This window comes from Acartia tonsa, chromosome 13, assembly GCF_053477335.1.
Source record: "Acartia tonsa isolate MP-2025a chromosome 13, ASM5347733v1, whole genome shotgun sequence".
NCBI lineage: Eukaryota > Metazoa > Arthropoda > Copepoda > Calanoida > Acartiidae > Acartia > Acartia tonsa.
The window spans coordinates 29,435,425-29,445,645 of NC_137272.1; positions in this window are offsets into that span (position 1 = coordinate 29,435,425).

Consider the following 10,221-nt stretch of genomic DNA (forward strand, 5'->3'; position numbering starts at 1 on the left):
CTACAGTACATACAGAAGGCAACCTGTAACTATTATTTAAGGTTTGTAATGTAACCACTTACCTCGCATCAAAAGTAAATATTTTTCTCGTATTCATTCGAATCCGATGGATAGGAACCGGTTCTCACAAATACGAAAAAAACTATGTCTAGCATCGTATTATATCCAGTTTTCTACGAATATAGAAATGTACAATCATAAGAGTAAAACTAGTTTTTTTATCCGGTGACTTCGTCACCTCGGGGCTAAACAAACTAGTTTTAATCTTATAATTGTACATTCTATATCCGCGGAAAGCCGTTTATAATACGATGCGAGAAATAACTATTAACATCTTCAGTTATGACACATTTTGGGCTAAAAGTCTTACCCATCACATTCCTGACAACAAGCAAGCGCGTTTACACTTATAAGATAGTAGTTTAGGGTCCGATTTTGTATAGTACATTTGTGTTTTTTTTTAGAGTCTTAAGAAACAGCGTATAGTGTACAATAAAAAATTACGTCATACAATACAAATGACCAATGATAGGACAGTATACAATTTACCATTGGCCAATTACAATGTATACTGGCCTATCATTGGTCATTTGTATTGTATGACGTCATTTTTTATTGGACACTGTAAGCTGTTTCGAGTTTTAATAATATTTTCAATGGATTTTCTTACTAAAATGTACAAAACTAAATATTAAGTAAACTTTTGACGAACCCCAAACTGTTCCACTTTGAGAAAGACGATTCCAGTGACGTCATATACGTTTCGGGAAAGAAAAAGGGAAGGGGGGAAGAAAATCTCTTCATAAGAGATGGGAGAAAATGGAAGAGATTTTCTTCCCCCCTTTCCTTAACGTATATGACGTCACTGGAATCGTCTATCTCAAAGTGGGACAGTTTGGGGTTCGTCAAACTTTTATAGCAAAATATTCTAGTTTTTTGCCCTTGTACTATTTAAACCAATGTACATTCTAGGTATACTGAGTGTCTGTAATCAAGGTCTAGGTTTTCGTGGATATTGTGAGAGATTCTCGCATAAACTTATCAAATGTTTCTCCTAGCTGGCAAATATAACAATAACCCTTATCCCCCTCCCTTATGAATTTACCCTATCCTCTCCCCTTTCCATGAAGGAACGTATTGACCAATAGCTGAGAATTATATTAGCAACATAAATTGACGACAAAATTCCCCTGACACAATATCCACGTATTCTATATCCATTGGTTTACTATTATCCCCCTCCATAAACCCTAACCCCTTCCCAGACCATAGAGGAACGTATTGCCCATAACTGAGTACCATATTAGCAACCTAAATTGACGACAAAATTCCCCTGACACAATATCCAGGTATTCTATATCCATTGGTTTACTATAGGTGATAAACATCTGGTTAAGAACCATTTAAATATTTTCCCATAAGCAGGAAATATTATATCAAAATTAACAAGATGCTCCTGTGTCTGTAAGATCTCGGTAACCGCTGGACCGACATGGTTCTTCTTTACAGTGAAGCCCATATGGGTCCGTGGAGAGTTTATAACAATTTTGAGAGAAGATATTTTAAATTGTATGACCGAGTGTTACACAATTTTCAGGGAAGTTTTCAGCAAAGCAGCTAGCAATTGGATGTTCGTCTGTCCTATTTAAATTTTTGTTTATCAAAATATTTGCCCATTCTTCTAAAAGGTATGCATTCACTTTCGCATACTATCAAATATGCATAGTGTTTAATATTCGCAAAAAACACAATAGAAATTAATGAAGTTAAACAATTATTGTGATAGAAGCGGACAGTTTGTGCTGTTATATTAGCTAGCGGCCTCTTAGATGCCTCTAGAGGCACTTGAGGTGGGTGGAGTTGAATTCAAAAACCAATTTTTTTTATTTAGTACCCTCCCCAAAAAAGTTATAATCTTCGCATGACCTATGAGAAGCTACCCTGTAAAGGGTAACCGTATTGGTTGAGCGGTTAGCGAGATACTTCAACACAAACACATAGACAGACAAACAGACATCCTGTTACTTTATTATAACGATATGCAATTCTGATAACCTAATAATTTGATAATCATGTCCCCAATATTTCATATAAAAATTTTTTATTCCTTGGCTCAACAACTTTGGGGACTTTAATTGAATTTTGATTGGTTGGTTAATTAAGTCGAGTTTTCATACATTTCATCCACTAATTGTAATCTATATAAGGGGTAATTTTGTGTATCATCATTGGGGATGTACAAAATTTCTTTGGTAAAAAGTTTATATAATACAAAATAAAATACTTCCTATTACCTGGTTTGTTATGTTCAGTGAAAAAAGATTATAACCTAATTTCTACACTAATTAAAAAATTTGGTAAGGTTAAATGAATAGTAACTGTCTGTTTGGCGCGAAGCGCCAAATTTTTTTTTTTTTGAGTATTTCTTGATCTTTTTTTGAAAACTGGGATAGTTTTGCTTTTTGTAGGGTAGGGGGCAAAAAGGGACATTTTTGTTGACCAGGGGGGGGCAAAATGGGGCATTTTTCAACATTTAGGGGGGGGCAGGGGGGCGGTGGCTAGGGGGGGGGGGCAGGGGGGGGGCGCGTTTTGGTCGCTAGGGGGGGGGGGGCGATTGCCCCAAATGCCCCCTTCGGTTCGCACGCCACTGGTCAATTTAGGTTGCTAATAAAGTCCTCAAATATTGATTAATACGTTACTCCATGGTAAAGGATGGGATGGGGTAAATTTATATGAAGTGAATGGGGGGCTTCATCATATAAGCCAGCTGGGAGAAACATTCTATCAGCGTTAGCGAGAATCTGTCACAATATCCACGTATTCTATATCCATTGTACTAACAATGACATATTTCATAATATGATAATCAGTTTGTAAATCATTGATATGCTTTATAAACTGTCTGAAAAAAACACCCCCCCCCCACCTATTTCTCCCTTCTTCTATTTTTTCAAAATATTATTAGGGAAGTAAGGGGGAGAGGTTTACTTCCTAATACCTCAAAATTAAGTATAATTGCCTTTTATGCATCCACAATTAAAATTTGACAAAAAAAACACCTACTTTTTGTAAAAAAAACAAAGTTACTTTACTTCTTCTAGATGTAGAAACGGCCACACTATATCGTCTGATATTAAAGATATATGTTAAAAAATATTAATATCTACTTTAACTTACTTTGTCCCTCCAAATTGGATGAACTGAATTTTAGTTTCCGAAAGTGTGCGTAGCTTCCGCGTCCTATCTCAATATTTGCTACTAGCTAAAAAAGCTTCAAACTTAAAAAAAATCAAAATTTGAAAAATTTAAATTTTTGAATGTATAATGTATAAATCGTTTATACATTAAATCGCTTTTCCATTTGACCGGAGTCGCTGAAAATAGGGTCTGCAATAATTGGGTTATCTGCTGTACACTTTAGGAAATTAGGGCTCGAATAGGAAATCCATTTTCAGCTGATCCCAAATTGTGTTGCCTATTCTTTTAAGTTGTAAATTCAATATTATTTGGTATTTTAAAATATTTGAATATTATTTTCTTTTTAGATAGAAATTATAAACCTGCAATATATTAAAAACATTTTTTTAAATATAATATTTAGCCTTTATAATAATAACCAATTGATGTTATTTCTACGCTTCTTATGGACATAACTGTCCTGTGTGGCTAATTGTGATTCTGGCCCATACGTGTCAATGTGGTATTCTCAGATTTTGGGGGAAGATTACTTTTAAGATGAGGCCTGCTGATAGTAGCACAACAAACCAGGGATCTAAAGGGATAAGACAATTGCTAATAAATTGTTTGATATCCCCAATTATTACACACAAAAATATTCCTTCTAAAAATTTTTGAAACGTTTGAACACTCGACTTAATGAACCAACCATCAAAATTAAAGAAAAGTACCCAAAGTATTTTGAGTACTTGAGGTTATAAAACTTTGGGTGCCAGTGTAATTTACTGTCCAATGTCCCCTACCTCCCTGAATAGTAGCAAACCATACTGGCCCATACGGCCGAACGTTCGTACAATACAAATGTACAAAAATTGCGAATCTTAGTTAAAAGATAATTTTAAGGCTATTTTTATATTTTTCCGCCGTTAAATATTCATTTTCTTTAAACAACTTCTTTTGATTGCTCCGAGTGCTGTTGCTTTTGCATTCTGACATTCGTTCATGCCCTAATCATTAAGTAGCTTCGCTATTAATATTTTTGGCTGTATTTTAAGACAACTATTTTAGAGTCAAAGTTATCTTAAACACTGCATTGTTTAGTTTTAGGGACTTTTAATATTGTCTCTGAGGTATTGGTTCATAGGATGGATCGATTTTATTTTTTGACATCCTTATACTAAAGTAATAGGATGTCTCTGTGTTTGTCTGTGTGTTTGTACCGAAGGATCTCGTTAACCGCTGAACCGATCGGGTTCTCCTTAACAGGGTAGCTTCTCATAGGTCCCGGGAAGGTTTATAATTATTTTGGGGGAGGGTATCACATCCCTCCCAAGAGAAATCGCCACAAGAAAAAAATTACCTCTCCCGAAAAAGAGACTTGAACGAAACATAAACCAATTATTTCTGTAATTAGATATTTTAAATAAAAAAACATTAAAAGTGCCACTAGAGGCCTCTAGGGGCGTAGCCGCTAATAATGGATATAGAATACGCTGATGTTGCGACAGATTAATTTTGTCTTCAATTTAGGTTGCTAATGTAGTACTTAGATATTGGTCAATATGTTCCTCCATGGCCAGGGGATGGGATAAAGTTATAAGGGGGGATGCGAGGTATTATATTAGCCAGCTGGGAGAAAGATTTTATCAGGGTATGTGAGAATCTCTCACAATAGGTATATATTCTATATTCATTTTTGACATGTTATACATTAACGGCTGAAACCCTACACAATAATGAGGGCATATTTTATAACTATTAAATTTTACAAAAATTGGTCATCATTTAGGAGACTTAAAAAAAATATTTGATACTGTTTGGGGCTTATTGGTTGATAGTATCCTGCGGAATGTCATCTATAATAAGATTAGTGGCCACGCCCCTAGAGGCCTCTGGGGGCATTTGAGAGACGGGGGTCGTCCCACAAATTTACATTATGGTATTAAAAATAAATCAAAATTAAGAAGCTTCACTGTAAAGGAGAACCATACAAGACCAGCGGTACACGCAGAAAAAATACGTATTGAAAAATATAAAATCGACGCATATTACTAACCTATAAGCATATGTAGAATCAAACAATACATACTTGGTAAAAAGGACACTATCAAACATAGAATTTTTCCGCTGGTCAAAATAAATCTCCCATGTTGATAACAATAATAGCATTCCATTATTAGATTTTATACTGTTTATTAATCGATCTCGCAAACCATAGAATCTATTGAGTTCTCCAATTTAGGTCCTGGGAAGGTTTTAGACTATTTTTAAAAAAAATTAGTACAGAGCCCCTAAATTCTAAGGGTGCAGCCCCTTGTTACATCAAAAACAGCCCAGAATCAATACAATACACTTTATTTTTGTAGCGGGACAAAGTGTGTCAAAAATCAGCCATGTGACGTCATAAAAATGAGGGATTATCTTTTTTTTCTTTCCCACTTCTCATCTCATCTCTCTCATCTTTATTACGTCACATGGCTGATATTTAAAACACTTTTTCCCGCTATATTATTATGATAAAAACTATTTTGTAAAATAGTGTCCTTTTTAAAAGCGTATCTTCTTTTAGGCCTATCTCTCTCTCTCTCTCTCTCTCTCTATCTATCTATTTATCTATCTATCTTTTTTCTATCTTTCTCTCTCGAACACTTTAACAATATATATGATAAACAAAGTTTTATAACCACGTTATCTTATTTGTTGGCTCAAGAACTTTGAGTACGTTTGTTCCAAACTAATAGTGATTTTAATCAACCAAAAATTTTAATCTTCAGAAGGTGGTAATTTTATTTGTGGATTGTGTGGTTAATTGTCGTATCCTTTAAGATCTCTGAAATCTATGTTTACACATACAAATAGGACAATAGATGTTAAAATCAAGTTGTTATTCCAATTCTTGGTTAAGATTTTGGACAACTGGTGGGAGGGGGGGGGGGGGGGTGTTATTTAACCTCTAATTTTTTAAAGAAAGAAAATTTAAACCCCCTACACGCCTCGTGTAAACTAATGTAAAGTAAAATTGACCAAATAATAAAAAATACAGACAGACAGAAAGGATACGACATTACGAAATTTTTTACTTTATAATTTTTGTTTTGGCGAAGTTGAGCTATTGTTACGTCTTATGCAGGGATCTAAAGGGATAAGTCAAATGATTATAAACAAAATTATCCCTTAGGTAGATTAAAACTGTTAGTTGAAAATTTTTGAAATTTTTGAAATTGAAAATTAGTAATTTAAACCAATTAAAATTCAGTAAATATACCCAACATTATGTGCCAACGAATAAGATAAAATAATCATAAAACTTTGGTTACCAGTGTAATAAACAGTAAAATGTCACTGCGTCTAATTTGAACTGAAATTTCTCATATAAAGTATACAGACAGACAGACAGACAGACAGACAGACAGACAGACAGACAGACAGACAGACAGACAGACAGACAGACAGACAAACAAACAGACAAACAGACAAACAGACAAACAGACAGACAGACAGACAGACAGACAAACAGACAGACAGACAGAAACGACACTGAGCAAATTTTTTTGTGTGGATTTTCAAAGAATATGTATTAATCGCAACGTATTATAAACAGATATTCGCGGATAGTAAAATAAAAAATTTGTAAGATTAAAAGCAGTTTTATTAGCCCCAAAGGGCCGAAGGCTCAGACTAAATTTTTGATAATTTTATGATTTTTATTTTAGTACTTGTGGAAAATTGTCTGTAATACGATGCTTTACATGATTACCGGAAAGAATATATATCAATCGCATCGTATTATAAGACAGCTATCCGCGGATTGTAAAATGAAAAGTAAAAGATTAATTCCATGATTAATACATGATTTTATAGAATTGATTCTAATACAGAGAGAAAGGGGACAATGGGCTGTTTATTACACTAGTTTTATAAAGTTTTATAATAACATTTTCTTATTCGTTGGCATAACAACTTTGGGGACTTCAGTGAATTGTGATTGGTTTGTTAATTAAGTTGAGTGTCCAAACGTTTTGACCACTAATTTTAATCTACAGAAGGGGTAATATGGTGTATCAAATTGGGGATGTACTTCAATTTATCAGCCATTGTCTTAACCCTTCAGATCCTTGGCGGAAATGGATGCACACCTGTAGATAGGATCAGATAAAATTTCAAGATTCCTTTGACCATGGGAAAACTTACATTCACATTTTAATTTCCCTGCCAAACATTAGATGTTGTTATTAGGTCGAAATAAAATAAAATACACTGAAATGTTGATAATAGGTCAGCCATTGTCACTTTTTTTGTAATGTAATGTCGATGTAACAGCTGGGATCTAAAGGCATAAAAAATTGGCCGGTAAATTGATGTACATCCCTAATGACAATACACAAAATTACCCCTACTGCATATTACAATTAGTGGTTGAAACATTTGGACACTCAAATTAATGAACCAAGCAATCAAATTCAATAAAAGTCCCCATAGTTGATAACTCAACAAATAAGAAAGGTTATTATTAAACTTTGGGGACTAGTGTAACAAACAATGTCCCTTCATCCCCTGATGTAACGGTATGTTAATAATACGTCATTTATGACCACTTTTAATAAGTCAAAAATAGCTTATGAATATTGCCAAAACTGACATTCCTAAAACAGCATTTCGATGATATGTCAGCCAAGAACACTTTATTTATTATTAATAAGTCGACAGACATCAATGAATATTCATGTCAACTAAATGCTTCTAAGGAGGGAGAGGATATTGGACTGAAGATTATGCTGGTACCCAAAGTTTTTAACAACGTTTTCTTATATGACGGTTCCAAACTAGTTTTGTCTAAACTTTACAACCAATAGTTTTGTTTATCATCAATGGGGCTGTATATTAATTTATCATCCATTGTCTTATCCCTTAAGATCCCTGATAGTTAGTTTTATGTCAAGAAAATACCTCTAAGTTCAACAGGATTATATCTTTGCATCTTTTATTTTTCTTTATATTTGCTACTTCTTTCTATTTTTTCTAATTTTAACTATCTATTTATATGTCATATCATTATTAAAAGCGAAGCTTTTTGTAATTATTAGAATTGTCCTATCGATTTAAAACTTTGCATACTGATTCCTATAACAGTTAGGTACGTCTTATAAAGCGTAGCAACTCTGTAATCGTTACCAGAAAGTTCGTACTTCCATTTAAAACAAGCGATTTTTAAAATTTTTTGACAAATTTTTTTGTATGTTAAAATTATCCTATTCATCTGATTTGTTGACTACTGATTCCTATTATATCAAGGTACAATGTTATAAGCGAAGCATCTGTATAATCAAGTCCTAAAAACGTCGATATGTTCAAATACTGATCAAAAACAGTATTATGTATTTGATCAGTTTTGCAACAAATTTACTTACAATTTTGTATAGACTTAATATAAAGTTTATTCAGTTCTGACAATCTACAAGTGTTAATGTCAGTTTGTCCTATCGTTTCAGTGCTTCGCTTTTATGGATTTTGTCATCCTTGTTAAAATGAAAACCTTTTTTATACTAAGGGTCAGTCTGTACGTAGTAACTCTATCATCTTTACCAGAAAGTAAATTAAAAGCATGCAGATTTTCAAGTTTTTTAATTATATTTTTGTATGATATTATACCTAGACAACAAGGAAGCGAAGCATCTCTATAATCAATTACTAAAAATGTAAGTATGTCATTAAACAGTATTATGTCATTAAGCTTATTGAATGTTGTCACCCTTGTATTAAGATCGATCTATTTGTGGCTTTTAAAAATCTGTCTGTCTGTCACTGTGTATGTAACAAAAGATCTCGCTAACCTCATTTATTTTTATTATTTTTCAAGAAAAATGGCCCCCCCCCAAAAAAAAAAAATTACGGATGGATGTACGGACCGACCCTAATTATCACAAAGCTTTGATTTTAATATTTAATTCAAATAAATTTAACTTTATATTTTGTATTTTCTTAGGAAGCAAAAAAAGTAAAATTTATAATCACAAAAAGTGTCTCAGCGTAAGATTTACTTGTTCTAGGCAAAATCCTTTAATTCATATGTGGAGTTTTGAACCCCCCCCCCCCCCCCACATAACTTACATATTTAATAGGAAGGTGTTATGTTCAAGTCTACACCAAACTGTCATACTAAAGACTTTAAAAACATCTCCTTCAACTTCTTTGTTCGTTGAATGCAATTAATTGTAAGAGTTTCGGCAATGCCTATGCCCATGACATGAAATCAAGGATCCAGCAATTAAATGGGCCTCCGGGGCTAAAAAAAACTGGTTAAATTTTTATTTTAATAACCACAGAAAGCTGTCCATAATAACATGCGATAAATAACTAAATATTCCAGTATGGCATCGAAATAAATTAATATCTGCTGTATTATAACCGGTTCTGGGCCGTACTAAAAAATCATGTATCGTTTCCTATTACAAACAATTTTCTACGAATTACAATATGAAAAAAAAACGTAACATTAATATCAGTTGTTAGCCCAGGCCTTAATTTGGGGGGTTATTAAATAGGTCCTTTTAAAAATGATGGATTCTGCATGTGTTAACTTTATGAGCACAAAAGCCCCAATTTATTTGTATTAATCTAAATCTCCTTAATTCTCACAGATGGAGGGATAAAACATGGAATTAATCTCCCATAAATTTTTTGGAGGGGGAGATTTTTTCTAGGGGCTATTTCTCTTGGGGGGATTATGGTTCCCCCTTCCTCCCCCTGCCCCCACAAGGTTATAAACCTTTCCTAGGCCTATGAGAAGCTACTTTGAAAAGGAGAACCATATCAGGTGAGATCCTTTGGTACAGACAGTCACATGAACAGACAGAAAGACAACCTATTGCTTTATATAAGTATTGGGTAAAAATTCAAATTTTATATTGCTTTATTTTCCATTGTCCTCTCCTTCCCTGAACAAATCTCTTTAATTCCCGTAAATTTTAGGAGAGACAAAAACTCTGGATTTAATGGGAAGCGCATTATCAAACGTTCGCCAGTGACTGCACGGACAAAGATATA